This window comes from Giraffa tippelskirchi, chromosome X (genome assembly GCF_054371585.1).
Source record: "Giraffa tippelskirchi isolate mGirTip1 chromosome X, T2T-mGirTip1v1.2.pri, whole genome shotgun sequence".
NCBI classification, from domain to species: Eukaryota; Metazoa; Chordata; class Mammalia; order Artiodactyla; family Giraffidae; genus Giraffa; species Giraffa tippelskirchi.
Genome location: NC_137289.1, coordinates 129,202,651 through 129,218,318, shown reverse-complemented (window position 1 = coordinate 129,218,318; position 15,668 = coordinate 129,202,651). Strand labels below are relative to the sequence as shown.

General features: G+C 39.0%; 1 protein-coding gene and 1 non-coding gene across 2 annotated transcripts in view; both read left to right on the top strand.

The window, feature by feature from the left end:
• IL1RAPL1 (interleukin 1 receptor accessory protein like 1) overlaps positions 1-15,668 on the top strand; it is a 1,447,392-nt gene that overhangs the window by 39,256 nt on the left and 1,392,468 nt on the right. The gene's annotated exons all lie outside the window — the stretch shown is intronic.
• Positions 9,095-9,166, top strand: TRNAC-ACA (transfer RNA cysteine (anticodon ACA)). Its single transcript has one exon. It is a non-coding gene; the product is annotated as a tRNA-Cys (tRNA).

Genomic DNA, 15,668 nt, shown 5'->3' with positions numbered 1-15,668 from the left:
TCTGAGTAACAAAAGTTGCTTTACTTGGATTGGACAAAATGAATATCTGAGCAAGAGCAAATTTCATTTTCAGCAAAATTACCAGGGAAACTTAATAGTAAAAATATTTTTATCAACTCTTTATTTCGTATTCTAAGATAATCAACGTTATGTTTCAATTTCTTTTTAACAGAATTTGGAAGCCAGATTCCACATGAAGCCACTCAAAGGCTTTTTGGGTTAGACTACAACAGGGAAGAAGGGATCCCATGTTTCTGAAGATAGTTTATATTATATAATATATATATATAATGTAAGAGATTATATTGTGGGTGGTGAAGAGGGGTGGGATGCTTACAGAACATGGATCAGGGACTCAGCCAGTATGTAATTCTGCTGGCTTCACCTTCTCCCTCTCCCCCCAGGAAATCTCAGCAAAACAAGAGGAGGTAAAGTGGCTGAGAAGGGCCTGTGTACATGTGACTCCCAGGATCTACTCAAAGAGGTTTGCAGGTCCATTTGTAGATCTTGATGTACACATCAGAGACTCAGTAGATAATTTTACTCACTAAGATGCAGGTTTTATTTATCTGATTTTAACAGATGCAATAAAAGTTATTTAAATTAATCTTTACCATATGGCTGTCTTATCCTTTATATTATTTTGTACATTTTCAGATCTATAAAAATGGTGGTGGTAAATAGAGAACATGATGTAAAATGTCAACCTTCCTCTCTTTTACAGAGATTGGAATAGATGATGGCATTGTTTAACTGAGTTGTGCCACATTAATACCAATAGCTAAGTGTGGCCTATAATATTTATGGAATAATTCTGATCGTATAACCTCTTCATATGATCGATGCATAGTTTACAATAAGGACTATCCAATTGAGCTAAACAAGGTTTAACATTCTTTTGGGTACCTGGCTTACAAGTTAACTTGCATTGTTTTTATTAACTTGCCTGCATTGTACACGTCACATAATTTTTTTTTTTTTTTTGCTAATCCAGTCTAGTCCTGCAGTCATGTATCAGTACATTTTCTTGGAAGGTTAATTCTAGGAAATATTCTGAGGTAAAAAAAAGGAAAAGCTTCTTTGATCAATTAACTTTGGAGAATGCTGAATTCTGTGTCTCCTACTTGGATATTGGTAAGGGACAAAAGCATAACTAAAGGCTCTGAGAAGTCCTGCACTTAAAAACAATAACACTGAAGCATTTTTAACCCAGTGTTTCCTGGATGTGTTTGATTATGAGACATGCTTTCTTTTTCCATAATGCCTCGTTTAATCCCACTGAATTTTGGGAAATGCCAATTTAGACATCTAACATGATTATACAAACCTGATTTTGCCTAGGCATTTTTACTGAAATAAATCTAATTACATATAAGAAGGTTTATAAGAAATATGTTGCATTTCAATGCTTTCTTAGATAGCTTTCATTCCATCTTACCATATCACTTGGAAGGACCTTGTTTGTCTCAGTCTAGCTACCAGTCTTCCTCTCTGCATTCCTGGCTTCTTTCCAAGGAATAGATCTATATTGTGGGTTTTCAGACTTTTTGCCTCACCTCAAGTCTGTCACCTCAAGGTTCATCTCTTTTCCTCTGGGGGGAAGGTGAGGAGCAGTCAGGAAGCGATGAGCTCCAACCCATTGGAATTCTTGCTTTCTAACCAGTTCTGCCCCTACCCTCAAACCTTCCTTCTATTTATTTTACTGTAGACTTTGATGGCTCATTTAACCCAAAACTGAATTCATTCCCCTTTGTGTTCAGAGAGGGCTTAATCCTCCAAAGCTCCAAGCTGTTGAGAGAACAGATTTCCATTCCTTCTTTCCGATTTAATACAGAGGGAAAGAAAACAATTTAAATTTCCATATTAAAAGAGTCTGAACATATTTAGACCATTATATAAATGAAAAGGCATCGCCTTCATTTATCTGTTGCTTTTACATGACTTTGTCCTGGGCCCTGTCTCTAAAGTCATAGCACTCTCCCCCTTGCCTGCTAAACTCCAGCCAATCAGGTTTTCCTGTTTTTCACACTGACTGTTCCTAGAAATATAAGGTCTCAGGTTAAATATCAACTCCTTGGAGAAGTCTTCCGTAACTACCCGACCGAAGTGCTCTCTATACCTAGACCCTCACTACAATATCACCATATCTTAATTCTCTGCTTTGCACCTATTATTTTTTCATATTTCATTATCTTTTTGTCTCTCCCCACAAGGATCAAAGTTCCACGACATTATATTGCTCTTCATTGCTTTCCCAGTGCCTAATACAGTGCCAGGAAATAATACAGATGCCACAGATAATGAATGAATGAGTACCTGCTTTTTCATATCTATTATTTTCTTGTCTTTTTCTTTGGGCTTCTTTACTGGAAACTTCAGCCACTCATTGCATTCATACCCTGCATTGTTTCCACCTCCTTCATCCTCTCTGACCACTCTCATACCATTCCAGCCATTCCATGTAATAGTCCACCTGCCTTTCTTATGTCTAATTCCCTGGTTCCTCTGAGGGTCTGAGTTAATCTTCCGTGTCATTTTATATTACACTGCCTTGGAAACTGCCTTCTTTCCTAGACTTCAAATTTACTTCGATGGCAAAAACCTTTCTATATAATCTTTGATACTGAAAGCTTAGCCAGGTAGGATTCTAGCCTAGTTAAACTGAGATTGGGACTTGAATCCATGGGCTGGGACTTGAACCCATTGTCTTTTGATTAGAATTACTCACCTGGTGTCAGCACTTATTGAGGCTCAGGTTTTTTATGTCTTAGCACAGAAGGAATTCAGTGAGAGTCAACATGATAGGCAAAAGTAGATTTATTAATATAGATGCTTGTGAGGGATACAGGCAGGCAGGCAGGGGGGCTCTGCCCTAAGAACTAAGTGCAAAAGCAGTTTTATTTAGAGAGACACACATTCCATAGACAGAATGCAGTCTGTCTCAGAAAGTGAGAGTGGTCCCAAAATATGGGGTGGTTAGTTTTTATAGGCTGGGTAATTTCATAGGCTAATGAGCGGGAGGATTATTACAGCTATTTGGGGAAGGGGTGGGGATTTCTGGGAGTTGGGGCACCACCCACTTTTTGGCCTTTTATGGTTGGCCTCAGAATTATCATGGCACTTGTGGGTGTTTCATCTAGATGCTAATGTATTACAGTGAGTGTGTAATGAAGCTCAAGGTCCACTGGAAGTTGAATCTTCCACCATCTCGGACCTGGTTGTTTCTGACCAGTTTATGTCATATCCTAAACAGCTCTATCATTCTTTTAAAGGTTGTACCCTAACACCCCTTCCATCCTGTCTCATGATTGCTCAGTTCTCTACTTTGCTGTTGCAATGCTAGCCAAAACTTCTAGTTAATCCTTGTTTTCTTACTGTTCAATATATATTGTATCATAAAGCAGGTGAGGAACATCTTGAGGGCAGGAGACATGCCATATCTTTCTTTAATTATTTTTAATAGCACCCGAGAGATTTCTCGAATTCATGAATTTCTTGAATTCATGTCATCTGTTTGATAAATATATGCATGTTCATAGATAGACAATATATACTGAAAAACACAACATTAGTATTAATGAATGATCTTAGATGAGCCACTTATATCACACACTCATATGACTAAAATTAGGAAGGAAGAAGAAAGTGACAGATGTCTGTATGACACCCTCTTCTTGCTTTCATGTCTTTCTTTGGACAGAGCTGATTCCTATGGTGGTTTTCACCACAATTAAGACATTTAAATATATACCTTTAAATGATAAAAGTATGTAAGAATTTTAAGCCACATTGAGAAGAGAGTCTAAAAAACATAGTCTATGGGTAAACTATCTTCTTAAATATTTTTCCATCTTTAGTCTTCTGAAATTAGGATGTATTACTTTGATCTAGGGGAAAAGACAATTTTCCTAACAATTTTGCATATAGTATTCTGTTCTGCTATTTCTTCAGATATAGTAATCATTTAAAGTTATTGCTACCCTAAGAAGTTCATGTTTGTGGTCATAAATCCAAACAATACCAAATTGCACCAAATAAAACAATGAAATGATCTTTTCCTGTGTAACACATTTATTCCTCTAAAGTACAAAGATTTTATTCATGGATTGTTTAAAAATAAAAAGAAGACAAATGGAAGCCAACAGCAGCAATATATGTTTCTCACTAAAATTTTATCTACATGATCATAAAATTCATTTATGCTTTTTATTAATCAGTCAGAAAAGTAATCTTGTCAGCAAAAGTGGATTATAGTTTTATCACAAAGTTTATAAAAGAAACCGTTAGGACCTATAAAGTTTTAAAATTTTTTAGTGAATATTACTGGGGGGTTAAAAATGCAATTGTGTAGACAAGTGAATTGATTCTCATCATAGTTTTCTGTGAATTTAATCACAAAACTTAATCACTAGCCAAAGACTTTTAAAGGATAAAATTCTATTTGTGGTTGAAGATCAAATCTGAGCACACTACTAGCTGTTGGTTTGTTTTTTTCACATTCAATTTTCAACTCTGATTCTCAGTTTCTTAAACAATAATTAAGTCATTTTGAAAAGCCTATCACTTTAAGGCGGCTTAAAGCTCAACATTAAAATTACTTAGATCATAGCATCCAGTCCCATCACTCATGGCAAATAGAAGGGGAAAAAGTGGAAGTGTAATTGCTTTTTTGCTAATTGTATTCAATGGGTTTCCCTATGTGGGCAATGCTATAAAAACATCCATTTCAGGGCTAGTCAGGTCAGAATCTCTGAGAGTCATTATATTGCCTATGCATCTTTTATCCTTGTCAAATTATGATGTTTTCATTCTTTCTCCTTATACAGATCAAGGAAAGAACTGTTAAGTATGGAAAAAGTTACAAATTGTGTTGTACCAGCTACGGAATTTGAGGAATGTATTGCAAGAGTAGTCTGTACTGTCCTGGCACTAGGTCAGAAGTCATTTTCAGTAAATTAATTGATGTTACTCAGTGTGCCTTAAAGCCAGGTGGACAGCATCAGGCCGGAGACTTGCAGAAGTCTAAAACCTTCTCAACACTAATGATATAGAGAGTGTGGCTTTATCGCCTGCATACTTTGCATTGTGCTGATAGAAAGGAAAATGGAAGAAAAAGAGAAGAGTGGGTTATGGCTCAGATGGTAAAGTGTCTGCCCGCAATGTGGGAGACCCGAGTTCGATCCCTGGATCAGGAAGATCCCCTGGAGAAGGAAATGGCAACCCACTCCAGTACTCTTGCCTGGAAAACTCTATGGATGGAGGAGCCTGGTAGGCTACAGTCCATGGGGTCGCAAAAAGTCAGACACAACTGAGCGACTTCACTTTCATACCTTTTATCTCAAAACTTGAAAAGTCTGGCTTTAGGAGATTGTGCCCTTGTGTCTAAATGACACAGCAGAATAGCAAATGCAAAGTTCTCTGTTCAAACACATCCTAAATATATATATATATATTTCTTTGTCATGGATCATTTACCAGCTACTGGAATGATTTTACATATCCTTTGAGTTAACAAGCAGTACCAAAAAAAAAAAAACAAACCTTTGAGGCTGCATTTAGAAATTCTTTAGTGTCAACTAGCACGGAGGACATTTGGTACTTGTTTCATTTCTTGCTGTGATGCCCTGTTACCACAAAGACACAGAAGCTGTTTCCCTTCAAGTGTGTAAAGGAAAAAATCATTTGAACATTTCATATATTTTAGGAAGAGTTTAAATAATAGGGTCAAATATTTCAATTTTGTATGTGTCACTTGCTCCTTACCCTTGCTTTTCTCTCTCCTCAATTTTGTTCTCTTTTAGTAGTTTTCAGTTCATTGTGACTATTTACAATAGAATTTGTGATGGAATGGTCCTCTTACCTTTTTTCTTCCACGACTGCGTCTTCGACAAGTGGGGAAACCATGCAAGATACTACATGTTTAATTTCTTCTCTTTCCATTTTATTTCTCAGGAGGTGAAGACACTCCCCAAATTTACAACATCTCCTTGTTTCCTATGGCATCCCTTTTGTTGAAAGTCCACTGTATTTTTAGCCAAAACTTCCTTAGATAAATTATGACTCAGTCATGCCGACCCTCAGACGTCCACTCCTCCCTTTTCCACTATCCACAATGACACAACACACACACAGACACACACACACACCCCAAACTCATTTCATCTTCAATGCCTGATGGTTATGTCCTTTTCTTACCACCACCCATTTATTTCTCACCATGAGACCATTTCCATTTTACTGAATTCTTCCTTGGTACTCATGTCAAACTTCAAATCTTCTCATCAACTCCGTGAAGTTTGCCCCCGACGAACCTCTCCTTTGTCTGACCTCTGAATTTATAGGCTGTAACACAGCACAGAGTACCAACCAATACACTTGATTTTATTACTTATTTAGCTATTTTGTATATGTTGATTTTTAGATTTCCTAGTGAATCTAACCCAAGAGTTTGTATAGAGTTCTTAAATATTAGGTCTTTACAGATCCGTTGTTGCATACTTTCTAACCTTTCTTGAGAATAAGTGTCACCATGAATGAAGTGAGGTTCCTCTTCTTGGCCGTGGGGCATGGCATATGGTATTTTAGTTGGGACATAAATAAATGCCCTGAGAGAGGATGGGATCGCTAGGAAGTCCTATTTGCAGATGAGCGAGAAGCAGAGTCTTTAGAATGTAACTTATTACCTGGATATTAATGATGAAAAGGAGTGGCCAGAGAACGACTTTCCCCTTCTCAATTGCATGCAGCACTGTAACTGAGTGACTTCTGGTAGATCAAAGAGACTATTTTGGGGATTCCTGCTCACCCATCTCTTCTGTGTTTTCAGGGCTGCTGTAGAGCTGTTAGAACAGTGAACTGATGCTTTTTGACTTGCCAAACAGTGGGAGCTTTCTATTTAAATAGTTATCCCTTAGAAGAGCTATATTAGGGAGCTCAAAGGAAAGGATTTAAGGGCCCACACAGAGTAGAGAGGCAGCAGATCAGCCACCTACGGGGCCCTTGTTCCTTCGAATGCTTCAAACTACATATTTGTAAGGCAGCCGGCTCTTGCTCGCTGATCTCTGTGCTCCTCATCTGGCCTTTGGTGTTTAGCAAACACACGGGCAGGGTGGCTCATCACTGCCGTCTCACTTGTCCCTCGTTGCTCTAGGTGAGCAATATCATACCGCCCAGTGGGCAGAGAGCCCGGTGTTCTGCTGGCACCCCGGGAACAAGAGCACAGAAGGAGCTCTCTTCAGGGCAAGGCAACCAAATATCCAGATTTAGCATGTGGTTGTTTTCCAAGTGACAAATAAGTAAAACGTCAGTAGACTAACTAAGGAACCAAAAAAAGTTACCAGAATGTCTATTTTTCACCAAGCGTCTAGATAGATGCTTTCATGTACCTTTATTAAGATGATTCATTCAAATTCTGTTTAGTCATAATGCCAGTTGTGCATTTTGATAATAAGGGAATCAACTACTTTACCTAGAGAAATTGGGATTATTTCCCTAGCTTTTAAGCACATAAGAACTTTATTATATCCAGAGGATGATTTATGCTCTAGTGTCGCTGTTGTAATTTATTGTTCTTATAATCATACCATGGAAGACAGACCCATACCAAAGAAGACGCAGAAAATATGAGTTACAGTTAAGAGATTAACCACCCTGCTAGATAAAGTTTTTTTTTTTTTTTCTTCTAAATCTCATTGAAACCTGGCATTCAGAAGTAGGCCAGAAAATAGGCCTACCTATCCACTCAGACATCTCTTTTTGTGTTATCATTAAAAATCTCCTAGGAGACAGCTAGTTCTATTGTGGGCCGACATAGATTATTCCACTTCATTTTGTTTCTTTTTTATTATATGTACACTATTATGAACTATTTAAATAGAAATAAAAGATAGAAAAATAATAAAACTCAAAACAGGTTTAATAGATGTTACTTGCTGTTGAATCTTCTCCAGATTTCTTTCTGTTTTTTCTTTTTTAAGTGAATGGATGTTAGAGATCCATTCTTTAACATCACTGCTATTACTTCTCCTTTCAGCCCTGTCTTTTCTACTCTGTTTCTTGTATACTTATTACATACAGGGCTTATAATCTTTACAGAAGCTGATTTCTTCCTTAACTCCAGGACCAGCTCCTGACTTTCTTAGGCAGTCTGCAACAGGGCAGCTCAGACAACTACTACTGTGATGGGTGTCAAACTTAATTGACCCTCTTATCTGATGTTGTGTGTGCTAAGTCGCTTCAGTCATGTCCGACTCTTTGAGACCTTATGGGCTGTAGCCCAGCAGACTCCTCTGTCCATGGGAGTCTCCAGGCAAGAATACTGGAGTAGGTTGCCATGCCCTCCTCCAGGGGACCTTCCTGACTGAGGGACTGAATCCGCTTCTCCTGCAGCTCCTGCATTGCAGGCAGGTTCTTTTATCACTGAGCCACCAGGAAAGCCCTTATGTGATGTCACTGGTGTGCAGACTTTCTCCCTTGAGGAGGATGCCTAGGGTAGCCTGTTCTAAAGGCCAGTAATTGCTAACAGCTTCAAAGTGTGAAGGAGCCACTTATGTAACCAGTTGAACCCATATGCAACTGTCCTTCAGACCTTAACCTTTTGTTCTGAGATGCTCTAATGATCATTCATTTTGCACTTTCTTTTTTTCTTTTTTAAGCCCCATGCCATTAATACCTCAATTGACTTTTCTCATCTCTTGGCTTATGGATCTACAGAATAATTTAATAAAATGAAGTAAGGGAGATTAAAAACAGGCTTACATTTAAAACACTTTTAAAATTTGAAACACTTTTTTGAGCTGAAGAAATTTATTAATTTTTAAATTTATTTTTTCATTGGAGAAAAATTTCTTTACAGTGCTGTGTTGGTTTCTGCTATACAACAATGCGAATCACTCATAATTTTATATATAAATATACCCCCTTCCTTTTGAGCCTCCCTCCCCTTCTCCCATCCCACCCCTCCAGGTCATCACAGAGCGCCAGGCTGGGCTTTCTGTGTTATATAGCAGCTTCTCACCAGCTATCTATTTCAGAGGGACAAACTGAGAAAGTAGCAAAGACCACACTTTAGACTCTCCCTATTTTGTAATATCCTTCCCTGGTAGCTCAGACGGTAAAGCATCTGCCTACAATGCGGGAGACCCAGGTTCAATCCCTGGCTAGGGAAGATCCCCTGGAGAAGGAAATGGCAATCCACTCCAGTATTCATGCCTGGAAAATCCCAGGGGCCGAGGAGCCTGGGAGGCTACAGTCCATGGGGTCGCAAAGAGTCGGACACGGCTGAGCGACTTCACTTGGCATCCTTCACTTATTTTGTAATGGCTGCTCTACCGTCCCTCTCCCTGGGATCCATCATGCTCTCTTAGCTTTGTGTCTTCCCCAATCAAAATACAGAAAAAAGGTGAAGAAGTGGAAGTCGGCAGCTATGTGGTTTGGGTATTGAATTGTTTCCACATCAAAAGATTTATGAACTGTGCATTTTAAACAGTGCTTGGGTCGTGACTCTCTTTAAGTGCATTGAAAAAAGCAGGTAGGGAGGGTGAGGAAAATGTTGAAGAAAATGGCCTTGATTGTTCAAGCTAGTGTTAGAGAACGTAACTCAGGTAGCTTGCAGACTTATCATCTTCAGTGTTGAAAACCTTGATTTTAAAGGACAAAATGGGAGGTTAGGGAGTATATTGGAGATGGCAAATTTACCCAGATCTCCTTCTCTGCGGCTTGCTAATGCAGCTCTTCTGAGGGATGGCAATTTAAATAGAAAGCTCTCTACTGCTTGGGAAGCTAAGACATTGCTTTAACAGCTTTACTGAATCTGCCATTTCCTCCTGAATACAGTGCTAAGAAGTGAGCAGTAATCTCCGGGGTGGGAGCTCGACCCACAGTCAACACCTATGCTCAGCCAGTGCTTTTTACACTTTCCCTTTCCATTTTCCTTAATCAATATTTACCAGGTGACAATCACATCTTCAATGGTTTCCGTTTGCTACCTGTCTTTCTGTTGCTGGTACTTCAGACTTTCCATCATTTCCCTGCCTCAGAATAACTACTGTATGCTAACTCTTTTTTTTTTTTTTTTTTTAATTTATGAATAGCTACCTCGATTGTCCCTAATTTCTAGGATCAGTTGCATATGGAAAATTGGGATTTGTTACTGAATTTTGGCTTAAAAAAAAAATCTTCCGGCACTCCCTTACTTGACTGGACTGTGTCGTTTTCTGTTGCCTATTTCAAATGACACTCCTTCCGAAAAATTGTCATGTATAGATTATCTACTGCTGTGTAACAAACTGTCGCAAAATATAGTGGATAAAACAATAAGCTCACTAGTCTGGGCAGTTCTTCTGGTTTGGGCTAGGCTAAACTGGCCTCTCTGGGGCTTGACTCTGTGTCTGTGGTCAGTTACATGTTGGCCAGGGGACTGGCTGACCGGGAATGATTTCACTTACATGTCTAGGAGATGGCTGGCTGTTGTCTCATAATACAACAGGCTAGTCTGAACTTGTTTTCCTGATGGTCACCAGGTTCTGAGAAAGAGCAGAAAGGAGCGTGCAAGGTCTCTTGAGACCTAGGCTTAGAATTGGCATGCTGTGAGTTCTGTTGCAATATATTGGCCAAAATAAGTCACACGTCTAGTCCAGACTCAAGGGGAAGGGAAATGGACTCTGCCTCTTTGTGTTCCTGCGTCCTAAGTCACTTCAGTCGTGTCAGACTCTTTGCTACCCTATGAGCTGTAGCCTGCCAGGCTCCTCTGTCCACGGGATTTCCCAGGCAAGAATACAGGAGTGGGTTGCCATTCCCTTCTCCAGGGGATCTTCCGGACCCAAGGATCGAAACATGTCTCTTATGTCTCCTGCATTGGCAGGCGAGTTCTTTACCACTAGTGCCACCTGGGAAGCCCTCTGCCTCTTTAGTGAGAAGAATTGCAAAATCACAGTGCAAAGGGTGTGGATACAGGGAAGGGGGAAAAATTACAGTCTTTTTGCCATCGACCTTGTGTGCTTAGCTTCTCCCGTGATGTAGCTGTCTCAGGTAATTTTCTTTCTGAGAGCAGCTGTTTTGATATACAGGGAATATTGATCCATCATACTTACGAAGAAAATTGAACCCCAGAAAGGATTATTTAAACATCATAGGTGTTCAAGAGAATAAGAAACGCTGAAGCTTTAAGTAGATGAGCCTTTAAGTTCTTAAAGTGAATGAAGCATTTTCACTCTTCCAAGAATCAATTGTAGTATTGTTTTCATCAGATTAAAGCAATTCCAAGTCAAATGCACGGAATTGCATTCAAAATGTGATGCATTTGCTTATTCTGCATCACATGTGGACAAAATAAATACCTTGGTATGGAGTACAGATCAGACGGGGCCCTCTGAATTCATAACTACGCAAACAGACCTCTCTGGTTAGGTTTTATTTTTTATAAACTTTAATTAAGTTGACCTTTAGCCTTGTATTATCTGGTCAGAAAAAACCTTTAACCTTTCCTTTTCATTTTTACTTCTAGCTCATTAAAGATTTTTGGAGGTAATTGCAAGCCAAAGCTGTTCCTGGTGCTATTTCATCATAGAAAGAAGGCCAGCTAAATAAATGTGGATATTAAATAATACTTACTCTCGTTGTGCCAAATCAAAATACTTTAAAGGAGATTACTAAATAGCAAGCACATTATATTTGAGAGAAAATGGTATCGCCTATGAGACATAATTCTTTCTTAATGCAAATTTAGTGAGTATATGCCATGAGCACATGAAAAGGAGAGTAGCAGATGTAATACTGTAGAAAAGGGAAATGTGTGCAAAGAGAATGTGTTCTTGTTTTTTTTTTCCAATTAATTAATTAATTTGGCTGCCTTGGGTCTTAGTTGCAGCCTACAGGATCTTTCGTTGTGGTGCAGATTCTCTAGTTGTGGCATGCAGACTCAGTAGTTGCAGTGCACAGGTTTAGTTGCTCCGTGGCTTGTGGGATCTTAGTTCCCTGACCAGGGATGGAACTCACATCCCCTGCATTGCAAGGCAGATTCTTAACCACTGGACCAACAGGGAAGTCCCTGTCTTTGTTTTTTGACTTTGTTTGAAGGGTCTTTAGGGATTTCTGAGTTGAGCCCTGCCTGAAACCTTCAATGATGGGGAACCTACTATATTTAAAGGAGCCAAATCCATTTCTAAGTGGCTTATTGAGCTCTTGTGCCATGATGTGTTTGAGCAAAAGCCAAATGACTGTTGGAGATCTTACCGTGTACCATTGTTCTGCTCTTCATGAAAGATATGGTTTATTAAAGAGACGGACATGTCAATAATCACAACAAAATATGATACGTGCTGAAGTCTAATGCACAAATACCTTGGAGACACAGTGTGTATTTATTGTCCAGTTTAATGGCTGTAACTTGGTGATTGTCTACACAACTGGAAGAGTGGAGATGGAGAAGCTAAAGAAGGTAGTTGCTCTCAATTGAACTTGGGAGTATCTATCAGCAGAGTAACTGGGTGCATGCCAGAACACTGTACATCCACTGTTTTCCAAGACTAAATCCACATCCATTTTCTAAGATCAAATTCCACCCCCAACCCATTATGGAAATACCACCTGGACCTCATTGGTGACTGCCGAAAAACCCTTTAATGACAGACGTGGATGGCAGAGAGGCTTTAAATTGGCCAGAGTGCTTCCTCTGTGGTCATCCTATCCAACTTGTGGCAGATTTGAACAGCATGGTGAAGTCTTATTTTAATATTACACATAAACTTTATTCTCTTCCTCTGAAAATTGCCTCCTAAAATTTTTTTTCAGTTATCTGATGTGTTAAAAATAGAGAAAACTTACTTTATTACCTCTATAGAAATTACTATCACAGGAGGGAGTCATACCAAGGAAGTTTAAAAAACAATGACAGCAATACTAGAAACTGGAGCAAAAAGTCAGAAAAAGTAGATTTCCATGCATACTTTTCTCTCTTCCCTTTCATTGCTGATTTGCAGTCAGAGCTGTGCTTTTTTTGTTTCACTCATCCTCTTCCTTTCTCTAATCTTGGTTTTATTGTTATTTCAATTTCCCCTAGCCTTCTCCCCAGATAGTATCTACTTCCTTTCCCCAAATCTCAATTCACCCTACTCTCTTTATCATTCTCTTGCTGGTATGGTTTTCACAGCAGTCCCATCAGCATACTTCTGATCAGTTTCTTCCTGGGGCTCATTTGATCATCTTCACCCAGAAGATAATTGTTTATCCTTAGAGATGTGGTAAACAAAAGGGAAAATCAGGCTATGCACACATGCAAGATTTTATCTCTCTTCCTAGACTTCCAGATAATACCTGTCTGCCTCCAATCCCCTGCAGGCCACCCTGATTGCCCTTCCTCTGAGTTGACCTGGACTGGTTCACCAACTGGCCCCTGTACAAGGAGAGACTGAAGGGGTAGGTAGCCACTCCAGATTGGTAGGTGGCAGGTTTAAACAGCAAAGAAACTTCCCCATGAGGCTTGTCTTGGGGACTGCAAGACGAACAGATTGCTGTACCTATCTGTCAGAATCTTAAACGTCTGCATAAAGGCCTTAATGGGGGTTCAGTCTCATATACTGTCCAGTTGGTATCAATAACACATTGCTCTCTCAAGGCTGCATCCTTGAAATGGATCCCACTGAGAAACTTTAAAATAGTTATTTATTCATTTGAAAACACCAATAACACCTCTCATTTTAACTTAACATGATTTTAGGACAAATAACTGCACTTTCCAAAACAATATAATTTAGTGAAGAGCAGGATTATTTCCCAATTCTGTAAATCTCTTGAGTGTTTGGCTTTATAGAAGAATTTGGATTCTCATATCTGCATCTATAAACCATTTGGTGTGATATAACATGACATATGGGCTTCCCTGGTGGCTCAGTGGGAAAGAATCTGCTTGTAATGCAGGAGATGTGAGTTTGATCCTTGGGTCGGGAAGATCCCCTGGAGAAGGAAATGGCTACCCACTCCAGTAATCTTGCTGGGAAAATTCCATGAACAATGGCGTTGCGAAGAGTCGGACATGACTGAAGTGACTAAACAACAACATATGATGTATAACCACTGGAAAACTTCATTGTACAGTATGGAGAGAATGAGAGTGAAAAATGCAAATAACACTGTAATATTATTATGAAAATGTTACTGACTTTGCAGATCCTCCAAAGTCTCTTGAGGACCATTAGAGGTCCCCAGACCACACTTTGAGAACCACTGCTTTAGAGCGTAAGAACATCCCCCAACTTAATGAGTTTTATCATTTTGGCATCTTACTTTTGAAAAGTTCCCTAACTCTTTTACTCCTCAACACCTTATCTTGATGTCTTTGTACTAATTATTGCAATAGTGAGTACTGACTGTTTTCCATTTTCAGAGGAATACCAAACCATGGCAAACAGAGGGGTTTCAATTGCAATGTGAATTTGATGGCATTTTTCACTTTATATTTCTTTTGTTGTCTGCAATGAGGTTGAAATACAACTGCATGTGTGAAATCTGTTGGGTAATTCTTCAGTGGACTGGTTCAAATAATAATTTCCTTGAAAGTCTTGCTATAGCAGATTTGTTTTGCTGCTAAAGATTCCATCTTTTAAATGAACTACATTTTAATGTTCAAAAGTCTGGTCACTGTCTGCAGTTTAGGACTGATGTATTGAGAAGTCATCCTCCACTATCCTGTGAAACACACCATTCATTTACTCTTTTGCAGATGATAATTTAATTTTAATGACCACAATAAGCTGTTTTAATAGATAGTAAAAAGTCCCCAGCATTTCATTGTTTTACTAAAAATACTAACTATTTACACATCAGTTTTATTATATGAGTTTTGGTTATAGCTTTTATGTGTATATGTTTATGCATTTTATATATATAAATATATGTGTATATAAATATATGTACACATATACACACCAGAGATCAAATTACCAACAGCTGCTGGATCATCAAAAAAGAAAGAGAGTTCCAGAAAAACATCTATTTTGCTTTATTGAGTACACCAAAGCCTTGGTGTGGATCACAACAAATTGGAAAATTCTTAAAGAGATGAGAATACCAGACCACCTGACCTGCCTCCTGAGAAATCTGTATGCAGGTCAAGAAGCAACAGTTAGAACTGGACTTGGAACAACAGACTAGTTCCAAATCGGGAAAGGAGTACATCAAGGCTGTATATTGTCACCTTGCTTCTTTAACTTCTGTGCAGAGTATATCATGCGAAATGTTGGGCTGGATAAAGCACAAGCTGGAGTCAAGATTGCCAGGAGCCCTGAGCTGAGACATTCATTTCCTCCTGTCCTACTAGATCAACACTCCTGGTTCTTGGGCTTTTGGACCCAGATTGTGAAATCAGCACCCCAGTTCTCAGGGCTATGGATTCCAACTTAACTACGCCACCAGTTTTCCCAATTTTTCCAGCTTGCAGGCGGCAAGCCAGGGAACTTCTCAGCATCCATAACTACTTAATGAGACCCTTACTGTGATGCTGAATAGCAGTGCTTAGAGTGAACATCTCTGCCTTGTTCCCCATCTTAAGAATTCAGAGGGGAGGAAATAATGTGTCCAAGGTCACATGGTTAATAGGAACAGAGTCAAGATGTGAATTTGGTGTGAGTGGAATAGTGATGGAAGAATACACAGGATGGAAACCACTGAATGAG